This window comes from Enhydra lutris, unplaced genomic scaffold (assembly GCF_002288905.1).
Source record: "Enhydra lutris kenyoni isolate GAN:26980312 unplaced genomic scaffold, ASM228890v2 scaffoldscaffold45, whole genome shotgun sequence".
NCBI lineage: Eukaryota > Metazoa > Chordata > Mammalia > Carnivora > Mustelidae > Enhydra > Enhydra lutris.
Genome location: NW_019154129.1, coordinates 11,230,146 through 11,255,584, shown reverse-complemented (window position 1 = coordinate 11,255,584; position 25,439 = coordinate 11,230,146).

The window sequence follows — 25,439 nt, the reverse complement described above, 5'->3', positions numbered from 1 at the left end:
AGAGCCACCTAGCTGAGCCCAGCCCAGATCAGCCAGTCTCTAGCCAGGCCCAGGCCTGTACTCATGAATGAGTGCCATTTTAAGCCCCTGAATTTTGTGGTGGTTTGTTATGTAGAGTCACTGTGACTATAGCTAGCAGATACACTGTCATTAGATGTGAGCTCTCTGAAGGCTGAACTGTGCATATTCCTCTTTGTCTCCAATGTGAAACACAGGGTCTAACAGAAAACAAATCAAGTGCAATTATGATTTTTTAAAGATTTTATTTATTTATTTGACAGAGAAAAAGATCACAAGTAGGCAGAAAGGCAGGCAGAGAGAGAGAGAGGAGGAAGCAGGCTCCCTGCAGAGCAGAGAGCCCGATGTGGGGCTCGATCCCAGGACCCTGAGATCATGACCCGAGCTGAAGACAGAGGCTTTAACCCACTAAGCCACCCAGATGCCCCTCAAGTGCAATTATGATTAAGTGTGTGGAGCTTTGATCAAGACATTGTTGGTTGTGCTGTTATGTAGAAACTGCGTTAAACCACCTGGCGTCATGGTCATCTTATGAGTCGTGAAGATAACATTCTTTCCTTCATAAGATTTCTCTCAGGTTTGGATAAGATCAGGTATAGAAGTGATTTCACATAGCAAGCACTCATAAGGGTTAGCTTTTATGAGCATGTCCTCAAGTAATATTTGTTGAATACATTTTACCTATTTAAGGTATAAAATCCAGGTGTACCCAGTTTGCTCATTAGGTACAACATGAGACTCTTGATCTCAGGGTTGTGAGTTCAAGCCCCATGTTGGGTATAGAGATTACTTAACAAATAAAAAAAATTAAAAAAAATTAAGTGCTCAATCCAGTAGTTTTAGTTGTATCCACATGGTTGGACACCATCACCGTAATAATTCTAGAAACTTTTTTTCATACCCAAAAGAAAGCCTATACCCATTAAGCAGTCACTTAAACCCTATTTTGACCTCATCCAGCCTCAGGCAATTACTAATCTACTTTCTGTCTCTATAGAGTTCCCTATTTTGTATATTTCATATAAGTAGAATCATAAAATATCTGGCCTTTTATGACTGGATTCTTCCACTTAGCATAATATTTTCAAGATTTTCACATGTTGTAACATATATCAGTGCTTCATGGCTTTTTACTCCTGAAATATATTCCATTGTGTGGATAATACCACACCTTACCATTTATTAGTTGATATGTATTTGCTTTTTGGCTCTTATGAATTATGAAAATTTGTGTCCCAAATTTTAGGATGGACACATGATTTCATTGCTCTTAAATATATCTTTAGGCTTGTAAATGCTAGGTCATGGTGACTCTTTTTTTTTTTTTTAAACAATTTGAGGAACTACCAAAGTGGCAACACGATTATACATTGTCACTTTTAGCAGTCAATGAGGGTTCTAATTTTTCCGTATCTTTGCCAACACTTAGGATTTTTTTTATTCTATCCAGTCTAGTGGGTGTGAAGTAGTATCCCATTGTGATTTTGATTTGCACTTCCCAAATGAATAATTATGTTGAAAATCTTTTTATTCTTATTGGTCATTTGTACTTTTGTGGAGAAATGTCTGTTCCGATTCTTTGCCAATTTTTAAACTGGTTATTTATCTTTTTAATATTGAGTTGTAAGAATTCTTTATATTTTCTTGATACCAGTCCTTTATCAGTATGATTTTCAGATATTTCCACCCATATTTTAGATTGTCTTTGAACTTTAATGATCATATCAATTGCAGCACAAAATTTTTAATTGCTGTGAATTTCCACTGCCTATTTCTCCTTTTCTGGCTTGTGCTTTTACTATTGCATCTAACCTAGACTTTGCCTGACCCAAGGTCATGAAAATGTACTCTATTTTCTTCTGTGAGTTTCATCATTGTAGTTCTTCAGCTTGGGTCTGTGATCTATTTTGAGTTAATTTGGGGGAGTTCAGTGAAAGGAGGTCAAGCTTCATTCTTTTTCATTTGAATATCTGTTGTTTCAACATTGTTTGTTGAGAAGGTTACTTATTCTTTCACCATAGAATGGTCCTGACACTCTTGTCAAAAATCCACTGATCAGAAGTGTAAGATTTTATTTATGAATTCTCAGTTCTAGTCCATCAATGTCTATATGCTGATCCTTAAGACAGTGCCACCCTGTGTTAATTATTGTAGCTTTATGGAAAGATTTGAAATTGGGGGTGTTACCGCTCCAACTTTGTTCTTCATTTTCAAGATTGTTTTTGGCTATTCTGGGTCTCCTGTAGCTCTCTATGAGTTTTAGGATCAGCTTGTCAACTTCTGAAAAGAAAAAAGGCAGCTGGAAATTTAATGGGGATTGTACTGAATCTGTAAGTCAATTTGGAGGGTATTTTCATCTTAACAGTATTAGGTCTTCTGATGCATGAACGTGAAACGTCTTTCATTTGTTTAGGTCTTTTTAAATTTCTTCAAACAATGATTTATAGTTTCATTACACTTGTCTTAAGTTTCATCCTAATTATTTTATTCTTTTTGATGCTGTTGCCAATGGAATTGTTTTTTTAAATTTCATTTTCAGGTTATTAAAGAAATACAACTTTTTTTGCATATTGATCTTGTATAATGCATCCTCACTGAACTTGCTTTTTCAAATTTTTTGTGGATTGCCTCAGGCTTGTCTATATATAAGGTGTTGTCATTTGCAGGTAGAGATAGTTCTACTTTTCCCTTCCCAATCTGGATGCCTTTATTTCTTTTTTTTGTGACCAATTGCTCTGGCTAGAACCTCTAGTATAAAATTGAATAGAAGTGGCATGAAATGACATCCTTATCTTGTTCCTCATCTTAGGGAGAAAGCCTTTAGTCTTTGAACATTGAGTATGATGTTAGTTGTGGGTTTTAATGGATTCCCTTTACCAGTATGAGGAATTTCCTTTCTATTCCTATACTGTTGGGCACTTTTTTTTTTTTATTTTTTTTTTTAATTTTATTTTTTTATTTGACAGACAGAGACCACAAGTAGGCAGAGAGGCAGGCAGAGAGAGAGAGGAGGAAGCAGGCTCCCTGCTGAGCAGAGAGCCCGATGCGGGGCTCGATCCCAGGACCCTGAGATCATGACCTGAGCCGAAGGCAGCGGCTTAACCCACTGAGCCACCCAGGCGCCCCGTGTTGGGCACTTTTATCATGAAAATTTGTTGGGTTCTATCAAATGCTTTTTCTGAGTTTATTGAGTTCATCATGCCATTTTTGCCCCTAATTATCTACCCTCTCTATAGTAATATGCTATTGATTGTCTAACCTGTCTCAACCCTACCCATGAGACCTTTGTGAAGCACTTGCAGCTGGGGCATTCCAACACTAAACGATCCCAAACAAAAGACCAAGTGAATGTTTACTGCTTTCAAATACAGAAAGACAATTATAGATTTGATTTTATGCCCACTTTTTTGGTGGTGGGAGCACCTAGGAGGTGTTGGCAGTATGTGTTATCTTCACTTTTTTTCTGCATGGGTTGGGTTCTAGCATAGGCCCAGCATGGTGGAATCAGAGATCTGAGGTTTGGGGCTCTGTTAGCCAAGAACCCTTATGGAACCAGGTTGCTCTACTGACATTCTGTCTTTTCCACAACTACATTGGATAATATAACCAAGTCCTATAAAATTAAAATCAAGTTTGAAATAAGGTTTGTTAATTACAGTATTTAACTGTTGTCGTTATTGTTTCCTTGGAGATTAATGAGGTGAGTTATTGTAACATAATTAGGCTACGGTGTATCTAATCTCTTACAAACCCTTGCGATTCACTATTGTTCCAGTATCGTTTGAAGGTTAATTTCACTTTGCTGGTATAGATTTGGCAATGTGCTTTCTATTGAAATATGTTTTTAATTATATTTGGAAGTCATTAGTCAAGGGCTCTGCTGGGCTGTTCTGTACACACTTGCCATGGAGAAATCCAGATACAATTAGACTCATCATGGTCATCCATCCCTATGCCCAGGTACCCCCTGGGGAATTCAATGGCAGATGGTACTTGCGACCTGATTTAGGCCTCGATATGGTCCCAGGCAAAGAAGTTTATTGGAGAATCTTTGGGAGAGGTCCCCACATGGCATTATGTCTGCAGGTCAGCATACAGTGGGCCCTTAGGGGCCCTCACCCCTGCAGTAGACTTTTTCAAACACACCTAGGTCTTTCCCACTTTAAGGCTTCCCGGGCACCATTCCATGCTTAGAATATTTCTTACTGTGGTCTTACTGTGGTCATCTCTCAGATCTCAGCTTAAATATCATTCCTTTTGAACAGTCTCCTAGGACCCACCTCTCTGTCCCAGTGTTATCAACTCTTCCTGTTACCAGCCCTCATTTCACCTGAGTTTTCCTGTGTGGAACTTAATACTGTGTATAGTTTCACATGTTTTTGTTTAATTATCTATTTGATACTTCTCTCCTCACAAGGCAGAAGCTCTGTTTGCTCATTGCCCTCCTCACAAGTGCATGGCACACACAGAAAACTCTTTCAGGCGTGGCGGCTGAACAAATGCATCCAGAACTGACTTGCAAATCTCTGACAGTCTAACTGGCAAGAGACCCAGTCTCAGCTTTGCATCTCTTGATTGCATGCTAGGTCCATCCATGCTGAGTGACTGGACTACTGCTCACTCCACCCTTTCTCCTGCCTCTGTTCACTCATTTGCCACACAGAAGATGTACACGGGATGTTCCTCACAGGGGATGAGATGGGTCACAAGTCAAACATTCACCAAGGTCCATTTCCTTGTTTGTCTGCAGTATGAGGGACTTGGGCTGGATGGTGTCTGTGATCTGACTTCCAACACCCTCAGTCTGAGATTGAACAGATGGCCCACAGGAAGCTGTGGAAGAGACAATGGGATTAGCCACCCTGTGGACCACTCAAGTGTGAAGTTTGGTGCTAGACTGGCCTTGCTCCATTGATTTCTCTACAGTAAAGCAGCTCCTACATGGACGTCTTTTTAAAGAACTCAAGTCAAGTGAGGTATTTTTACACTGGCTTCCATTAAAAAAAAAGGGGGGGGGGACTGCTTACAATACTGTTTTGGCGTGGCCAAGGTCAGAGGCAGAGAATATTGGTGTTGACTGCTCCCAGTGTTAGGAAAGCCGTTTGTGTGTGTGTGTGTGCGCGCGCGCGCGCTTGTGTGTGCACACACATGTACATACACGTGCATGGGTGTAGACTACCCACCTTGTGAATGTATTTCTCTTTCCCACCCTGTTGTGGAAGGTCAGAAAATTGCGCTTTTCACTGTGCTTTTCACTAAGTTTGTAAAGTTATTTTCTGAAGGTTTTCGTATAATTTGGATAAGAGCCATTCTTTGAAACAGTGACCTAAGCAAAGGCCCAGAGAGTGGTAAAGCTGTGAAAATAAGACCTGTGTGTAGGATAGTTGTCAGAGAGTGACTGAGGCCCTTGCCCACCCAAAAGTCCCAGTGGGATTTTGGTTCAAAGCCAGCTGTCTTGCTGTTGGGAGAGGTGGTGCTGGGCTGTAGGCATGAGGTGTCACTGCAGGAGCAAACTTGGACTTTCCCTGGATCTATGTGTTTTCATCTCTTGGAGGCAAGGTAGTGTGGTAGCTAAAGCAGGAACTCTGGAACTGGACTGCAGGGGGTTGAATCCTGGATTCATGTCCTAGCTGAGAGCTTAGGGAAGGAAGACTTTGGACCTCTCAGAACTTCAGTTCCCTTAAGTGCAGTCTTCTTGGGGTTGTTCTCCCTGTCCTCTGCCATCACACAGAGCTCTGGGTGGGAGGACAGAGAGTGAGGAGAGAGCACAGTTGTGTACTAGTAACTGCATGGTACCATACGGGATGCTTTACGTTCTTTGCTTTATTGAATGTTCGCACCAGCCCACCGAAGTGTCAGAGATCACCCCCATCTGGGAGAAAATAAAAGTTATCTGGTGCTTATCTTGCCCTTCAGCCTTTGTGGGGAAGTTCTCAATGGGTTTCACACCGAGTCCCTATGATTTGTGCCATGTACTGGGAGTGAAATCAGCATCATTACCATGACATTGGAAGCAAAACATGTGCAGGCTGGGTTTGGGGGACACCAATGCACTGGGAGATGTCTTTGCTCAAGTCTGTCCAGTGAGCATGTTCCATACTGGATAGCAAACCCCAGTCTGATCAATGCCTTGCTTTCCCTTAGGAGGCGTCAGAGTGGATTGAGGGCAGATAGTTCTGATCCTATCCCTAGAACTAATGAGATACTTGGGGCATCCTCTGTGATGCCTGATACACACTGCCGAGAAAGATAGCATGTTGGTTAATGAGCATGGCAGAGCAGTTCCTTTTGTTAGAAACTCCCTTGCCTAAGATAAATCCCTATCTTAAAGGACCTCTTTGTGGGTCTGTCCCTTGAGCTGTAAGAATGACCATATGATCTCCATTTTCCACACAAGGACACTTGGAGAGGCAGTTCAAGGTCTACAGTCATACAGCTGGCACATGGCAGAGCCATTTGAGCGCCTGTGGCTTGCTCACCTGTCAGGACCAGTGATGGGGCTAGCTGCCATCACTTCCTGGCATAGAGCCCGCGCTTCCCAAGGATGCCACAACCAGCTGCCTTCTCCCCCAACCAGGGCTGGTCCAGGATGCCAGGTCTCCAGGTCCTCAGCCTCTTGGCTGGCACCTGGCCTGATGAGGCTGCAAGGTTTAGCAGGTTAGCCGCGCGCAGGAGTTGACTCACAGCCCTGACTTCACAGCATCTAACCACATACAAGATCACATCCCTGAAGCTGGCCAGCAAAAGGTGACTATCCTTGGAGTGAGACCTTCCATTCATTCCATTGTCTTTTGACTAAACCTGAGTCCTGCTTCTCCAAATCTTCTTTGTATTTTCTCTACCTTATTTTTTAAAAGAAGCCTTTTTCTTTAGGTAGAATAGGTTTATCTGATTTAAAATTCCTGGGTCGCAGTTTAATTTCCCTTTGCTAATGTGCCATATTGGCCTTTGCAAATCAATCAGTTTTGTCATACTAGATCAGATGCTCCTTGAAATGCAGATAAATTGCCCATTATGGAACCATTGTCTCCCAGTTCTGAGATGTATTCAGAGAACTCAAACAGATTTGTCAGGCCTGACCTTCTTTTCATGAGCCATGCTGTGACTTGCCCTGTCTAAATTAAATACTGCTGAATGGTCCCGACCATCTAAACATCCTCTGACTGGCACCTTGGATGTCTTGCACCATCCCACCTTGGACAACAGCTCCTCCCTTGCCAGGAAAACCACCAGCATGTCAGGACCCTGGCCTTTTTGATCCATATTCCTTCACTCTGCAGTGGTCCTACTTTTGGGGCCAGCCCTACACCTTGAGGTTGCCAGGGGCAAATTCTCTTCCACAATAGGCCCTGAGGAAAGAGTCCCAGGCATGTGGGGGGCTTCCTGATGAGCTCCTACCACTGTGTGCTGTTGGCCCCCTTGCCTTCTCCTCACTTTGAGCCAAGTTCCCAGATCACCTTCAGTCCACCTACCCAGACCAAAAGTACCTGAAATACCCCTTCCTGTAGATGCCCAGACGTAATACCATGTTTCACCTTAAACTGTTGGTGACAAACAGTGCCAGGGTGAACCTTACCTGCACAGCCCTGGCTCCTATCCAGTGTCCCCAGTGATAGGTGAAAAGCCTGAAATCACCCCAGGACTTTCAGGATCCAGCTGTAGGGCAAAAGGGTTAGGGAGGAAATGATACATGTTGAGAGCTTGCTGTTGCTGAGGAATGTAACCAGCTAAACATAGACTTTGGAGCCTGGCTGACCTAAATCTGTCACTTACAAGCTGTGTGTCCTTGGACAAGTGACTTAGGCTTTCTGAGCTTCAATTTGTTGGAGATACTAGTACCTTCCATGGAGATCCTTATATGATAGGAAGTAGTACGGCTGTGGTTATTTTTCAGTGATTTTTATTATGTGTCTTTCTATCAGCTGAAGGAAAATTAAGGAGACACCACCACATCTCATACATCGGCCTCAATCAGTGGCCCATTATCTCATCTGTTCAGGTGTTTAATGGAAGCTCCTCTCTCCTATGGACCTGAGAGCTTAATAAATCTAGAATCCTCTAACCTGCATCAGTGAGTTAGGCATTCCCTTGCAAAGGCAGCCTCATTGCAGCCATGAACAGGGTAATATTTTCCCCTTTTTTCATATTCTAATGAATAAATGATATTCCCATTGGTTATTTATCTACTTTTAGAATTTGAATGGAATTCTGATAATTATGGCATTTCACCATTTGATAGGAAATTGGCACCTGCTGCATGGAGATAATAGCCCAATTCAGTATCTATGAAATATGGAATTTTCTGCTAATTCCTGCCTTGAAATTTGTAAATCATCAGTGGAGTTGGTTATTAAAATTCAGGAGTTTAAAGACCTGGAGCCAAGAGGGAGCAGCCCTTCTTCATTAAAATTAAAGAAACTAACAGTGACTGCTGGACTGAACATTCTTAGCCCAGGAAGGCTCAGAGCCATTGAAGAGCAAGAAAGCTTCTTGGTAACGTGATTATCCAGGAGGCTCAGCCTGCGGATAGGAGCTAGCTGGCTTTGAGGTGCTTGTCAGAATTTGCAGAAATGAAGATGGCAGCAAGTCATAGACTAAAAATAGGCTTTGGGGTCAAGCAGAGCGTGGTTGGAATTCTAGCTGTGTGTGATTTGAGGCCTCTCTGAGCCTCTGTTTCTACACTGGTGAATTGGAAAAAAAAAAAAAGAAATAATGCCCCTTTTGGCAGTGAATAAACTACTTTCTGTCTAATCTTTAAATTAATCTGATATCCAATCTGCATGTTTCTCGTGCATCTATTCAACAGTGACTTACTACCAGTCCCCTAAGTGCCAGAAACTCTGCTGGAAGTTGGGGCATGGCGGTGGGGGGTGGGGGTGGGTGGGAACCAGTCTTATTCTCCAACCTCATGGAATCTATTCATGAAGGATGGGGTTTTAAGTCTTCCACAGTCTGATCTTGTGTGAATGTGAGGATTTCATTCCAGAAATGAAAATAAAGTGTACCTTTCTCCCTGATTTGAGGGGAAAGCCGGTCTGCAATTAACACCTAGAATGTTGACTTGAGGAAGACTTTTTGGGATCCTAGAACTATTCCATGTTTTGATTGTGGTAGTAATTTGTATAACTATATATGTTTATCAAAATTCATCAAACTATACATTTAAACAAGTACATTTTACCATATGTAAGTTATGACTCTATAATAAGATTGACTTAAACTCTCCAAAATGCCTCTTTTTGAAACGAAACAGGCAGTGTGACCTACTGTAGGAATTTGCTAGACCTAAAGATTTCACTGACCAGGAATTCAGAATTAAAAAAAAAAAAAAAAAATTACTGGGGCCTAACATTAGGTTCCTGAGCCTACACTTTGACATTTAAGAATATACAAACACTTCTAACTGACACTGAGTTATGCAAAGAGCTCACAAACTCTCGGCTTTGGGTAGACCCAGTCCTCATCTGGGTAGAGTCAAGGAAGGCCCCCCGGGGAACAAACTGTCATATATACTCAAATCTCCCACTAATTCTAAGATCACATCCAACATGCAAATTGTTTCTCTTATTTGCAGCCCTACAATGTCCTTCCAAGCAGCAGTGTTGTCAGTGGAACAGCCGCAGCCAGGTGACAGTGGTCACGTCTAGTGGATTTACCTGGTCTTGGTCAGGTCAAGGAATTCAGGCTTTTGTGCCCAGAAAGTGTTGAACTCTGCAAGGTCACTTAATACCTAGGGTCAACCCTCATGATGTTACCCTTGTTTGGCTGCACTGACGTCTCTCAAATGTCCCCTCTCTCCTTCCTCGCTCCATTCCTTGTCCTCTCTTTCCTCCCTCTCCGTCTTCTCCTCTCTTTTCCATGCTCACCCTTCCCTACCAACTCTATCCACACTCATCCTTCCCCAAGTACTAGCCTGGGCAGTTTATAGCTGGAAGAAACTTCTTCCACAACCCTGCCTGGTTTAATATACTTCTCCCTGCCAGCTGAGGCATGCTGCTTGGGGATTCCTCAAGTCAAAGACTATATGCTTTACTCCCCCACTGAAACCTGCTTTCTGCTGAGTCCTACAGAGACTTGGCATTGCAAAAGAAGCCCTTGGTAAGGAAACGAGGTAGCATTAGCTTTTGATCTTCAGCTGAATTGATAATCTTACTTAAGTCCATTGAGCTCAGAGCCAGGTTAATGAGACTCAGGGTGCACTTGCTGACATTTTCCCCATCAGTGCCAACCTCCAGACTTGAATGTAGGCAGCCGTGGGATGACTTTATATCCTAACTTCTACCCTGGACAGTGAGGTCATCCCAGGCAAGAATGATGTATTATTCTCTGCAATTCCAGGACTTATCACAGGATCTGGCATGTAGCAGTTGAACTCAGCTGAATTAAACTGGCCACAAAAAAATGAGGAAAGAGAAAGGGAGCTGCCTTCAAGAAAGGGGCACCATGAGTATAGTCCACAGTAGTGAGCATGGTGGGAGCCATTCCTTACAGTGCAAGTTTGTCGAGTTTCCCTTAGTTCTTTGGTTTCTATGCCTCATTCTCCTGTAGTCACAGAGATACTGGCTTTGCCTAGAAAATACTGAGGGACCATCTTTTAATAGCATCCTTATCTAGTTTAACTAAAAGAAGGGGTCAAGGCAGTCTGTGGTGTCGGGGTGATACTTTCAAAGCTTTCCACATGTCATGTTTCCCATGGCTTTTACTCAGATCTGGTCAATGCTTGTCCTGAAACTCTGTAGAACAGAGCAGGACTATCCCCTAGCTCTTTTTTTCTCAGTCACACCTCAGTTTCCTCCTAGCAAAAGTGCCTGGTGGCCTTGGTGTTAGAGGCATCTAGAAGCAGCTTATTCTCTTCAAGATGCCTGGGGATGTCATCTCTTCCCTTCGCTGCCCCTCTGTGCTCTCCTCCTTGCTTCCACCTCACTGTTGCCCCTGCCCCGATTACTAAGTATGACTATGTCTGCTGGCTGAGTAGAGGAGGACCCAGTTGTGAGTGCAATGGGTACATGCATGCACCTTTCAGGAAACTGTATCCACGTTCATGCCATGCATGTGCGCCGGGTGGGTGGAGGCATGGGCAAGTGTGTGCTCTTCAACGCTGGGATGTTATGGTTATCTTCCTGTGTGCAGAGGGAGCAATGATGAAGGTCTGCTGGGCCTTAGAACCCACAGAGGGATTCTGACATCCATAGTCTCATTTAATTCACTTAACTATCAGCCATGATAATGGGGAAGGGCTGTGTGGTTACCTATGTCCAGTGGAGTGGCCCTTCCCCCCTCTGCTATATGCCTGGTCACCCAGCACCCCGCTGTTCATTTCATGCAGGGGTGAGGTGAACTCAGCATCTAGGAGAGATGCTGGGACCTGTGTTTAGGGAAGTTCAGGGTCTAGGGCTTTGAAATACTGAGCTGCCTCCTTTGTTTCAGAATCAAACCTGTCACTAAGCAACACTCCCTGAGATCCTTCCCACTTTGCTAAAAGTGCACCAGAGTAGCACTGGGGGGAGGTGCGATTCAGCCACCCACGGCCATATGGGGCCACTTCTTGTCCCAGCTTCTGCTCCCTCCTCCCCCACACCCCTTCCTGCTTCCTGGTGAGAGAAGGACTCAGGCACCCTGTTTTCTAGATGGCCTGGAGGGAGCAGGGGAGGGCATTTGATCAGTCTGGGAAGAGTTCAAGATGAAGGCAGTGGAGGTTGTTAATTTTTTTTTAAATTTATTTTTTAAACAGCCTCTGTGTCTCTCTGCATTTTCCTGTGCCAGTGTCTCTCTGACCGTCTGTCTCTGTCTCTTTCTGCCCCCTCCCCTCTCTCCATCTGCATGTGTCTGTCTCTCTGTGTCTCTGCCTTTCTCTCCATCTGTTTGTGTGTCTGTGAATCTGTCTTCCTGTCTCTTTTTCAATTGCGCTCTCTCTCCTTCTTTCCCCCTCCCTCCCTCCACTGTTTCCTTCTCCTCCTCAATGTCTCTCTGTCTTTCTCTCTTTGATTCTGTGTTAATAACCCTCTCTCTGTTTTCTTGGGCACCTCCCTGGTGAAACAGGGCTGACAATAGTGGGTATCTTACATTTCCCATAATTTACATGGGGTCCAACATGTGTCCCCTTTCCATTGGATGCCTGACTTTGGCAAGCAGTGTAATCACACAAGATCTGTATCACTTTAAAAAAAAAAAAAAAAAAAGATTCTGGAAAAAAATATTTTGGCTTAACATTGCTTAGTCTCACCCATGCTCCACAATTTCCCACATCACCCTGCCCCTATTTGGCTCTTTATCCTATTTTTTTGTATGTCAGTAAATCTCTATTTTTTGCTAAGTGAAGTGTGCTTGGAGTTTTCCTTCCCATCCCAAATTTCCCTTATTATCGAACTCAAACCAGTGATTATGGCTGCATATCTCTGTGAATAAACTAGACACCATAGACTTGAACACTTCAAATGGATGACATACACGTATGTGCATTATATTTCAATAAACCTTTTTTTTTTTAAAGTAAATCTAAAGCATGAAGCCCAATCCATTGTTTTCAGTCTAGCTTCAGATCTTCTGCTGGGACATTTGAATTTGGGGGCTCCCACAGCACATGGCCCAGGATTTATTTATGGCTCTTTATAAATGTATCATAGTGAAATACCAGACATTAACTTCTGCTGAAATCAGCTGGGTAATCTAAACCTTGGCTAGAGGGTTTCATAAATATCAGTGTTGGAGCAGAAAGCAAGGGAAGATGGATGAACTTATGGTAGGATTGGCTTTCCATGGGTTTTCTTCTCTCTGTAAAGACAAGCTAACTCCCACTCATACCAAGTTTAGAGAAAGCTCCTTTTTGCCTTGCTCCCCAAACATCTTGAAATTTTTCTAATTTACCATGCCTTAGTGTCCTTGGTTTAAGTAGACGTTTTCTCCATTGGACTGTATGTTCCTTGAGTGTGGTAATTACATCTCTTTCACACTTGCTAGGGATGAATAATTGAGCAAGGGGAGATGGATGGATGGAAGGGATCAATGAACAAATGAATGCATAGGAACTTGGTATCATGAATACAGAGGAATATGGACATTAAGCCTGGTCCCTATCAAGTATTTAACATCCAACATGTATTTGTTGAGCACATACACAGTCTTCTGTGTGTCCAACGCTATTCCAGTCCCCGGGAGCCCAGCAGCAACAAAACAGTGAAGAATCCCTGATACCATGGAGCTTGCATTCTAGGAGGGGAAAGAAACAGACAATAAAAATGAATCAGTAAATCACAGGGACTATTAGAAGGTAATAAAAGTTACAGCAAAACCAAAAGCAAAGGAGTCCTGGTAAAGAGGTGTGGCCATTTGCAAAACATTCTTCCTTAGTCCTTATCTACCTGGCATCTATAGGGAAATGGAGCTCTAATATAGGAGAGAAAACTGGAGAACTTTCCATATGACAGAGATAGATACCCAAGCTTTGGTGTTTGCTGTTTACCTTAAGATGTCAAGCTAGGACTTCCAGGAGTAAAAAGAAGACATGAGGAGCTGGGACCAATATCCCTCTTGTTGTAGAAAAGAGAGTGAACTCGGAAGTGAGTTAGATTCCAGTTGAGCACTTTCCATTCCATCTTTGCAAGCAGGAACCTTGGCACAGTAGGATGGTAAAAAAGATAAGAAAAACAATCAGTACAAGCCACGGTTTTTAGAGACAGAGAAGGTGGGATGAACCTAAGCTGATGATAGGCTTTGGGAAGGAGCCTGTGGCCAGCTCTGGGGGCGGGGGGGGGGGGGGGGGGGGTCAGTGCTGCACAGCGGCTCTCTTTGAACTTGGTATTTTTCCACAGCAAACAGAAGCCCAAATCTTGTTGGCAGTGGAGCCACATCCCTAGGGTAGAGAGGGCAGAGTGGCCGTGGGGAGCCGGGCTGGGAGGAAGCAAACACAAGGGGAGGAGGCTGACTTTCAGGACTTCACAGTCTGGGGGCTCCCTGGAGAGCCAGGGCCAGTGTTAATATTCACCAGGTGCCCTGGCAATCAATCATCAGAAGTGAGAGGAGAGCAGGGCAGCAGGTCACCAAACATGGCATGATCCCTGGAGATCCTGAGGGGCTCTGCCAAACCCGTGTGCAGCAGAGCCCCTAAGACACAGGCTGGCTGCAGTCAGTTTTACCATGATGATAATAGCAGTAGCCAACTTTTACTGAGGACTTGTTTGTCAGATACTGTGCAAAGAACATTATGTGGATTATCTCACTCATCCTCACAGCAAAACCACAAATCATTCTATCATTTAGGACTCACTTGGTTACAAGTGCCAAAGACCAAACCACAAATGATGAGAAGCAGAAAGAGAATTTGTCAACTCATGCAATTGAAAAATCCAGGAGTATCTGCCTTCAGGCATGGCTGGATCCAGGGACTTAAACCGTGTTCAGGCTTTGGGCTTTTTCCTAATCTCTTGATTCCTCTTCCCATTTCTTGGTACCATGTTCAGACAGGTAGTCATGGTGGCTGCTAAAGGGCTGCAGCTCCTCAAGCCCACATTCTTTCAGGGTGAAGTCCAGCAGAAAAGTATCTTTTCCTGTCCCCAAAGTTCCAACAAGTATCCTGGCTTCTCATTGGTTTAGGTGGGGGTTCACATGCCCATCCTTGACAAGATCAGTGTGGCTGCAGGGATGTCTCTGTTTACCACATACTACCCTGGAGGGAGGGATGGATGAGCAATCATAATGCACTGAAATGGGTGCTCAGTTGAACATTGGAGCAGTACTGGAAATAGGCTAATGGAGGCATGTGGTAAAAAATAAAGATGCCCACACCTTTATGCTATTAGCACCTCCATTTTGTACATGGGGAACCTGAGGCTTGGAAAGGTGGAGGGAGGCTGCTCATCAGGCAAGTCAGTGTTGAAACTGGGAGAGAAGCCAGTGTCATCTGTAGCCACTTCTGTTCAACTCCCCTGACAACTAGTGCCTTACCTCCTACTGCTTACTCCTGTCCTCTTCCGCTTTCCTGATCTGTCCTTGGAGCTGCCAAGTCACTTCAAGACACTGGGCGAGTGTTAGGGTCGCCCTGAAGACAGCAGGAGTTGTCTCGAGGCCACAGACCCATCAATCCTGTCAGTTCCAGAGGACCATTCCCAAGGCAAAGGGTCATTGATGTCATCATCTCCATCTTCTTTAATGCTAATTACTTTTTTTCCCACGTCAACATAAAAATCATCTTAAATGTCCTCATTAAAGCGGATGTGATTTCTGACCACAGAATCATCAACTCAGCCTGGGAAAGACTTTCAGGGGAGAAAATGTTCTCTGAGCCACAATGGCAATTCCAAGTGATTTAGAATATCAAGTTTGTATGATTTTTAATCATTAAAGGAGATATAAAAACATATTTTATACACAATCTTTTATCTTACACTTATTTTTATATTTCTCTATAACAATTTATTGCGATGCATATATCACCATTACATCAGACATTTATGGCTCCATTAAAATTCAATGCCACCATAAATTTGGGCCGGTTAAAGTGGTGACATTTGTAACAGCTTCCACAAGGACATATTTTATATTTAAAGTGAAACTTTGAAAAGAAACTTTGTTAAAGGAAAAAAAAAACACGTAGGGTAAGAAAGGGATATGAAATTCTCTTGCTATCTAAAACACCTAATGCCTACCCTAATACCTGCCGTATTAAGAAGCCAGACTTTTGCTAAATACTAGGTGTGCTATTTCCAGCATTTAGGGATTAACGGGAATCATACAATAATGCTATCATTGACTAGAAATACTCCACTATGCCCAATCCTTCAGCATCCTGAGACCTGGGAGAATTTCAAAAGTAAGAGAAAATACTAAATCAAACTTTTAAACAATGCAGTGTTCATGTAATGAGAAGTATTCTGATTCTGGTGCTTAAGAGTTTTCAGAGAGTGACAGGATGAGGGACTTATGTTTTTCTATCATCTGGCCCAAGATGGTGAGTATTCCTTCTGGGAAATTTGAGATTTCTCTTTTTTTCTTTTCAACCCATCAGAAGGTATTAGAGCAGCTTTTGTGAGCCCAGTGCTTTATAAATCATTTGGAAAAGTAAAAGTGGGGATGTATTTCTTGTTCTGAAGGAAACTTCTATACTCAGATGCTCTCAAATGAAAGCAACACTCCTGATCACTTTCATATCCTCAGGAGCCACAAGAATGTCTGACATACCTTGGGTATCCAATAACATCCTGTATTCATCTCATTGGGACTGTTGGACAAGGTGTCTCTGTAGGAAGTTTTGGGCATTCAGTGCCCAATTGGTCTTGACTGAGGGTCTAGTTTTACCAGATAGAGTAGGCGTCCATAAGACTTCACAAAGAAAAGAGGGGCGAGGGCCTTTGTAAGCTTGAGAAGGGCTCATCAACCATAGGGTACAACCTTACCCCTCACAAGTAGGACACAGGACACAGGGTAGTCTAGGATGAAAGAGGTTTGAGGTCTGGAAAGAAGAGAGTTTTTTTCTTTCTTCTGGGAGAGTTTTTTTCTTTCTTCTTCTTCAGTTGAGCTAACTCAGTCAGCATGATTATCCGTATAATAATAGAGGCAACAAACATTGATCTAGAGCACGTTGTATCAGACAGGATGCACCCTCTGCATAACAATAAAGAGAGTGAAGGATTATTACCACTCACCAGTAGTCTGGTCCTCTTCTAAATGCTCTTCTCAAATGAACTTATTTTCATGTTCCAACTCCCCATTCTGTTGTTTCCTGGCTGGAAAGAATGGAGAAAGGGAATAGATATGTTGGTTGTAGATACGTTCTGTATTTCTCCAGATGTGTCTCTGATCACCTGAAGAAATAGAAGCTAAAGCTCTTACATCCCAGGGATAAATGTGATTGAAGCATTGGGTGGGCACCTTTGTCCTCTGTTTCTACTGGCTGACGCCGCTCGTTGTGGTTGTATTCAGGTGTCAGCAGAGGCAATGCTAGTGAGACCAGACAAATCGGAAGTTTCCCAAACCACATAGCACCCATCCTGCCCCCATGCCCTGGGGACTCAATTTACATTTTTCAGAAGATCAGACCACCTTGGTACTGTAGCATACACTACAGGAGCCATTAGCCACATGTCTTCCCAGCCCTTGAAACATGGCTAGTGCCACATGTTAAAATGATAGGTTTTGTTTACCCCACTATGTAAAAAACATTATTTCTAAAAATAATTTTACCTTTTTTTTTTTTTTTTTTTTTTTTTTTTTTTTTGCTTGCTTTAATGTGGCTACTGGAAAATTTTAAATCCCATGTGTAGATTGCATTGTATTTCTGTCAGTGCATAGTGTTTAAACCCCTTCAGTGGAAAGGGCATATCTTATGCAAGAGAGATTTCTGGAGGGCCCCTTCATCTTGCCACAAACTTCTGGGCTGGGAGCTGGTTTAGTATAAGAATTTCAACCACATCTAACTGATGACTATGCCCTAAAAACAATCATTTGTACTCTTTTTTTGCCTTTGCTTGTGTCATGCTCTCCCTCTGTGTTCTTTCCTGTTACCTGGCACCTTACTCACCTAGTGTGCTTCTACACTTTCTTTAAACCCTGTCTCAAAGGGCATTTTCTTTTTGTAGCTGCTCTTCAATTATTTTTTCTGTCCTCTGGAGGCCCACAGTACCTTGAACCCACTTTCTCTACTCTTACTCTCACCTTGTGTTTTAGTTATCTGTTCACAAGTCTATCTCAGCAGTGGCTCATGGACTCTCTTGAGGTCAGACACTCAGTAGTTATAAATTCATCCTAGGCTGTGCTGGCTGTTTGGACTGCCAGAATGATACTGGACCGCAGCACCCAGTTGTATAAGTATCTTCACAACTTCACATTCAGTGGCTTCATATCGATATAGGAAATTGGCCATGGTAGAGTATTTACACTGCAGGAATTGGCAAGCAATATATAATTTGGGGCTTTTATGGCTTGTGGGAAGGGAAGAGCCATTTATCAGCTCACACAGACCTGAGGTAAAATGAAATAAAAGGTTTTTGTCACCCAGATCAGCCTCCGAAAACCGTGGTCCTTTTTCCTGGGGTTAGGTGACCTGGATGTAAAGGATTCTCACTTACTCTTTGCTCTTTAAACTGCTTTGACCCAGGCGGTTTAAGGAGCTCTCTCTGTAGGCTGTAATATTTAGGATGTGTTAGAGAAATGATGGATTAGACTAGGTGATTATAAAGTTTCTTCCCAGCTCTAAAATTCACTGATTCTGGGCATTATGCATATCATTGGCAAGTAATTAACATTAATAATGCCTTACATTTGTGAAGCTCTTATCTTTCTTTTTTCCCTATAGAGTATTCACATCCATTATGTCATTTGACACCTCTGTGAAGCCAGTGGGCAGATTCCCTCTCTACTGAATAAAGAAGTTAGTATGTCCAATATAGACTTCTGCTTAAAAACAAACAGATACACTTAGTTGTCCTTGGCCTTAGAGGGGATAGAAGCCACAGGGGGAAGGTGGAGCCTAATGTTCTCAATCCAGGCAGGGTGAATTCTGAGGGTCAGAGAGGGCAAGACATTTACCAGAAGTCACACAGATATAGAGTAGCATAAAGCCTTGCCCATCCTAGGACTGCACTGAAAATGAGGAACATTTGGTGTAGGTTGTGGTCCAGAGGAAGTGAAAAGTAGTGTATCTGTATAATATCAACTATTCTAAAGGAGGAAAGAAAAAATGACATTGACTCAAAATTAACAAGGTTTATCTTGGATTGCAAACATTAGAATGTTAAAACCATTTGAGGGGCTCCCATTTTCACCACTCACCGAGCTGTTGGACTCTCATAATTATGGCACTGTGCTTTCCAGTGCTTCATGGGCTACGGAATCCTTCTTTTCTCCATTCACAGAGAATGGCCCCTGAAATAAAGGATGAGCAGGCATTTTACAAAGGTTTCAGAAAAGGCTCTCCCTCTTGGAATTCCAACTCTTGGGATTATGTCTGTTACAATAGAGAGGAAAGGCAATATGGATTTCATGAAACTGCTGGGTGACTGAGAGAAGTTTGGTTAAAGAACTCCAGACACACTCTACTTTGGGTCCAGACAACTTTGAGATGTATATTGTATTTCAAAGTAAACGGAAAGAAATTAACAAGAAAAAAAAAAAACTTGCAGAGAACAGTTTTCAAAAAAGAGTGCAAATCTCTGTATATGTGTGTGTGTGTGTTCACACACTACACTTCAGTAGTGGCTTTTTTGGGCATAGCTCAGTCTTCATAATGTGCTTATTAAAAATCTAGAGGTAAAGATTTTAATGCCATTAGGTAGAGCATTAAAGAGAAAAAAGTGTTCGTTGGTGTAAGTTGTCTTCAAATTCTACACTTTGTACACTACTTGTTTTACTATTTAATCTCAAAAAATTTAGAATATAAGGGCATAGAATTTAGGCTGCATTTTTCTCTCGAGAAAAGACTTACAATTCTATTTCCATATGGCAGAGAGAATCCCTCCAAGTATATACATTGGAATTGCTTCTCTTTGCAGAGCTGTCTATAGGACCTACCCTCTAATGTTATGCTGGAACCAGCTTGTCCTTGCTGGTAAGAGCTGATGGTTAAAAAAGGAAATCTGCCAGTTAGTTATGTCATATCAGCAACTTGAAATTGGCCATAATGGGAATATTTAAACCATGGAAACTAAAAAATGCTGCAGACCAGTGGTTTCCTCCACCTACCACCCTGAGATCTGGTTATTAAGCATTTACTAGCACACTACTGCCACTCTCCATCTAAGGTACCACTCTGTTATATCATTCAATCTCATTTAATTTTCATATCCATAAATAAGTAGGGAACTGTATTGAGGTCATAGTGTCTTAATAGGAAATCAAAGACCTGAACCCTGTAAGAAAGCAGAAAGAATATGGGATTCTCTACTCATTACCCATTAATCTGTAGGTATATGATAATTACCTCGTATCAGCATGTAGCCTTTCTTTTTGATTCTTTTTCTAATCTAGCTTGGTGGTTTTAGTGAGTGAGTTAATGTGCAAGTGTTAATAATGCAAAACCACTTGTACTACACTTGATAGGAAACTATGGGTTTTCAGGGTAACCTTGGCCATATAACTATTTTGCTGGAGGTGGCATAATATGGTAGCTAAAAGCCAAAATACTTGGTTTTGTATCTACAGTCCTCTATACACAAAGTACTTAACCTTTTTAAGCCTCATCAGGAAAATGAGGATAATAATGGTAACTTACGTCTTAAGTTCTTACTAAATGTATTAATATATGTAACATTCTCAGTATTATTCCTTGTACCTAGTAAGTGCCAGTATGCATTAGCTATCATAAAGTAGCAGAGTCTGGAGGTGCATGAGTGGCTCAGTTGGTTGAGCTGCTGACTCTTGCTTTCGGCTCAGGTCATGATCTCAGGGTTGTGAGATCGAGCCCCATGTCAGGCTCTGTGCTGGGCATGGAGCCTGCGTAAGAGTCTCTCTTTCCTTCTGCCCCCCACCCTCCCCCTGGCTCTCTCATTCGTTCTCTAAAAATAAATAAAAAGTAAAATGAAATTAATAAAGGAAGGGAGTGTTTTAAGTGAGGATTAGATTGAAGCCAAGACTGGGAGAGTTTTTTTCTTTCTTCATCTTTTTTTTTTTTTTTAAGATTTTATTTATTTATTTGAGACAGAGAAGGGGAGACAGAGCACGAAGAGGGGTGGGCAGAGGGAGAGGGAGAAGCAGACTTTCCGCTGAACAGGGAACCCGATGCGGGACTCGATCCTCTGAGATCATGACCTGAGCTGAAGGCAGACACTTGACCAACTGAGCCACCCAGACTTCCTGTGAGAGGGTTTCAATTAGAAGTTTGTTGCTTTGGTCCAGCCTGATCCTATTGAATGGGCCACTGATACCATTAGGTGTTATTGTAGCCTAAGCCAGTGGCTCTTCCTGAAACTTTACTTATAACCTAAAGGGCCTGACTTGACCATAAAAGTCCATTCCCCCCAGGAATTAATTTTAGCGACTTAAGTCCAATTCATAGCTAGAAGACATGATGAGGAGAGGAGAGGGACAGGAAATGAAGACAGAGAGCATGCAGGTGCCAGACCTTGGAGGGCCTCTGAGATCATGGTGAAAATTTGGATATTAAGCATAATGAAATTATGCTGTGAAATAATTCGGGAATATTAAGCTGTGAAATAATTCAGGAATTCTATGCTAGGCATCAGGAGGAGTACAAAGACATAGGTGGTCACAGGGGCTTGGAGACCAGAAGGGTTCAAGCCCTTTCCTTTATTAGTTGTTATTTAATTTCTGTGACCCAAGGTTTTACATCTTCCGCATGAACAGAAAAATCCCTTCATACCTCCTGTGGTGGAGTGACATGCAAAATGCCATGGGATTATAGTATGGTATGACAATTAAAAGGAAAGGGCATGCAAATGGTTGGACTTCTCTAGGAAAACTGGAAACCCCTACAGAGAGGGCAGTAAGGAAAGATGAGCCATGGCTTTCCTGGTGCCTTTTCCCCTTGCAGTGGCCCATAAACAGCTGCATTGGGGACCACCTTTGCTGTAGAGTTTGTTATATCTCCCAAATGCCCTGGCTAGTCTCTTACCTCTTTCCACATCCAGGCCCTGTCTCATGTCCTGGGGCCAATAATAAAGATAAATTTGAGAAGTAATGGATAAAGACCCAATCCTTGTAGAGCAATAAAATTTATCATGGCTTAACTAATCTGGCACCATTTATGCCTGCCGCCTGCCTTCCCAACCATCGAATGACTAATTGATAACTAATTTCCTCAATTTGTACTTCATTACTTATTGCAGCAGAAAAGCTTATACCTAACTCTATGAATCAAATAGGCTCCATGAAGTCAATGGAGATATAACTTGCCAGGGTTCTTGGCAGATTGGCCAGCTATGCAGAAAAAGTGGCTTCTTTTCAATAATACACCTAGCAGGTACAGAGTGCTCATTGCCTGTCAGGAACTGAGCTAAGCCTGTTCCATTTGTACAATGAAGGGTCATGTTAAATGATAAAATAAATAAGTCCCTAACTGTGTGAGCACCATAGAAATTTCTTTATGAGTAATGATTTAATTCAGGTGATCCTAGTTGATAAAAGATTGGAGAGCTCTGTTCCATGCAATTATTCAAGTAGATTGAGACACAAAACTAAGACCCAGTTGATTGAGAATCTGCCATCAGCACTAAGTAGCTTTCTGCCAGCAAGGGGGTGGGGGAGAGCATGGAGGAATATAGGTGGGAATTTCTTAATGGGGTAGCCAAGAAGAACACATAATTGCAACTCATATTTCATTGGTCATAACTCAGCCACAGGAAGCTGGGAAATGTAATATAGATGTGACCCAAGAAGAAAGAGGTTTTGTTGGATACATTGCCACACATGTCATTCCTAATCCTTACAATGATGCTATGAGGTTGGCTATCATCCTCACTTTCCAGATGAGGAAACTGAGGTTTAGAGAGGTTAAGTAACTTGTTTAAGGTCAAAGAGCTCATAAGTAGAAGAGCAGAGTCTTCAGCTCAAGTCATTGGTCTGATTTTAAGTCTATATTTTTAACCACTCTATTAGACTACTTCTGTTAGGTCTTAAGCCATGGAAGCTCTGATGGTGAGCTCTTCTTCTCTGTGCTCTAGCCAACACCACTGCAGCTGAAGCTGACACACCATGCCATTCTCTACTTCAGGGTATAAGCCCTTACCCCTGCCTACAACACTGATCTTCTAGTGCAGGCAGACTCAGGACACCTTGTGAACTTCCAGAAACCCAGGTTCGGATGCCTCATGATGTCCAGGTTCGGTGATACTGAATTCCGAGGCTGACCGCCCACATGTGCTTTCTCTGTGGGAGGCACAGAGCAAGTGTTAAACTGAGCCAGGAAAGACTCCACTAATTAAAGCTTTTCTGAACTCTGCTGTCCATTGGCTTTTTAACAAGTGATGCTATTAATCCTACATGTTCTTGATTTTTCATTTGTTTGTGGTGGGGGGAAGTTGAAGGCGATATTGTGGTATTTATCCTTGGAATAATGTTGCCATAGTTACCTCTCGGCTTTATTATAACAGTGGTGCAATAATTGAAGCAGGGAGACCTGGAGATGCTCTCATAACTGTGAACTTGGTCCCCAGGTTGGGCATGAAAAGCATCTCTTAGATTGGGGGAGAAAGAAGGGAGCTTGGCCTCAGCAATTAACCCCAAAATGCAGCACAGTGGTCCTATGCCTTTGATGAGAGTGTTGCCTGGTGATGTCCAGAGTGAGCCATTTCTATGAAGTTGCTTTGTTTTCACATTGTTTTACAGTGACACTCTTAGAATGCAAGAATGTAGTGTCTCCATGGAAACTGGAAATGTACAAAATTAAGACCCAGAATAGGAAAGCTTCTGTGAGCACAGTTCTGCTGATCACTAATAAAGAAATGATGTGTTGCAAGTACAAGGTGTTGGATGTCAGAAGAGACAGGGAATGATAAATGTGACATCCTAATCTAACCAAGGACCTTCACTTTTTGGACATGGTAGAGAAAGGTTATGAATGTAATCTAAGCAATGTGTGGTCTGTCAGAAAAGAGTATGGCTCATTTAACATCCCAGTGTGGGAAAAAGGACTGCTGACCCTGCAGGGAAAGTGAACTTTGACTCCACCTCTCTGTTTAGGCTCATCCAGAAAGGAAGAATGAGTTGGACCTGAGAGATACAATGGAAAGAGCAGAGTTAAATCTTAGCTCCCCCATTTACCATCTCATGACTTGGAGCAAATTCCTTCAACATATTGAACCTCCATTTCCATGTTCATAAAATGGGGAAACTAAGAAGGTGTACCTTTCTGAAATGCTGTAAGAATTGAAAGTACACACACACATTGTCCTTATACACACATATCTGGGTACCGTCAGGGCTGTGTATGTAGGATATATCCTATATATGTAATTTTTCTTTCTTTGCTTTACCCTGATACTTATTTTTAGCTGTTATCATTGGGGTTCCTTAGCCTGACTTCCTACAAGTGAGAACAAGGATGAGTTTAGAATGTCTGAACCTGCATAATGGCATGAAGTCTGTGTGCAGCCTGTAGGAAAGTTGATGGAAATATGAGACCATCTCCAAATATAAATAACATGTGTCCACAGTGGGGATTGGTGAAGTCCTTAGGTACATCTCTGTCCTGATGTTCCCACTTCCTTTATGGCTCCTCCTCCATGTCTCTCATGGTCCTGTGTAATCCTTGACCTTGACTTTGCGTCCCTCTAGCCGCATCTTACACATTTGCTGAAATACCATCGAGTTCTATGGGATGTTCAAAGACACAAACTCACAGTCTCTCCTGCAGTCACTCAAGTTCAAAGTCTTGTCAAGAATTTATAGCTCTTCTCATTTCCCTTCTTTTAAAAAAAATTATTAAAAACTTTTAAACTACTTCATTGAGTTATGATTGACGTACAGAAAGTCATGCATATTTAATCTATACAACTTGATGAGTTTAGAGATAAATACACATCTATGAAACCATCACCACAGTCTGTGCCATGAACATTTCCATCACCAGCGAAAGACTTCTCCTGCCCCCTTTTATATAGTTATCATTTTAGTGATAAGAATACAATGTAAGATACACTCTCAGCAAATTTTTAAATATATAATTTGGTATTGTTAACTGTAGGCTCTATACTATGCAATAGCTCTCTAGGACTTATTCATCCTGTGTAACTGAAACTTTATACCTTTTGAATAATACTTCCCAGTTCCGCCTTCCCCAGCCCTTAGCGACCACCATTCCACTCTCTGCTTCTATGAGTTTCTTCTAGATTTTTCATATGAGTGGGATCATGCAGTATTTGTTCTTCTGTGACTGGCTTATTTCACTTAGCATGATGTCCTCTAGGTTCATCCATGTTCCCACAAATTTCAAGATTTCTTTCTCCACCCCCACTAAGGCTGGATAATACTCCTTTGTATACATATAACAGATATTCTTTATTCATCTGTTCATGGGCCCTTAGGTGGATTCCATATCTTGGCTATTAGGAATAATGCTGCAGCGAACATGGGTGTGTGGTATCTCTTTGAGATCCTGATATGTATTCGCAGAAGTGGGATTGCTTGATCATATGGTAATTCTATTTTTTAATTTTTGAGGGACCCCAAGGGGCACCTGGATGGCTCAGTGGGTTAAAGCCTCTGCTTCCAGCTCGGGTCATGAGCTCATGGTCCTGAGATCAAGCCCCACATTGGGCTTTCTGCTCCATGGGGAGCCTGCTTCCTCTTCTCTCTCTGCCTGCCTCTCTGCCTACTTGTGATCTCTCTATGTCAAATAAATAAATAAAATCTTTAAAAAAAATTTTTTTTTTGAGGGACTCCTATACTATTTTCCATAGAGGTCATACCAATTGATATTCCCATCAATGATGTGCAAGGGTTCCCTTTTCTCCACATTCTCATTAACAACTGTTATC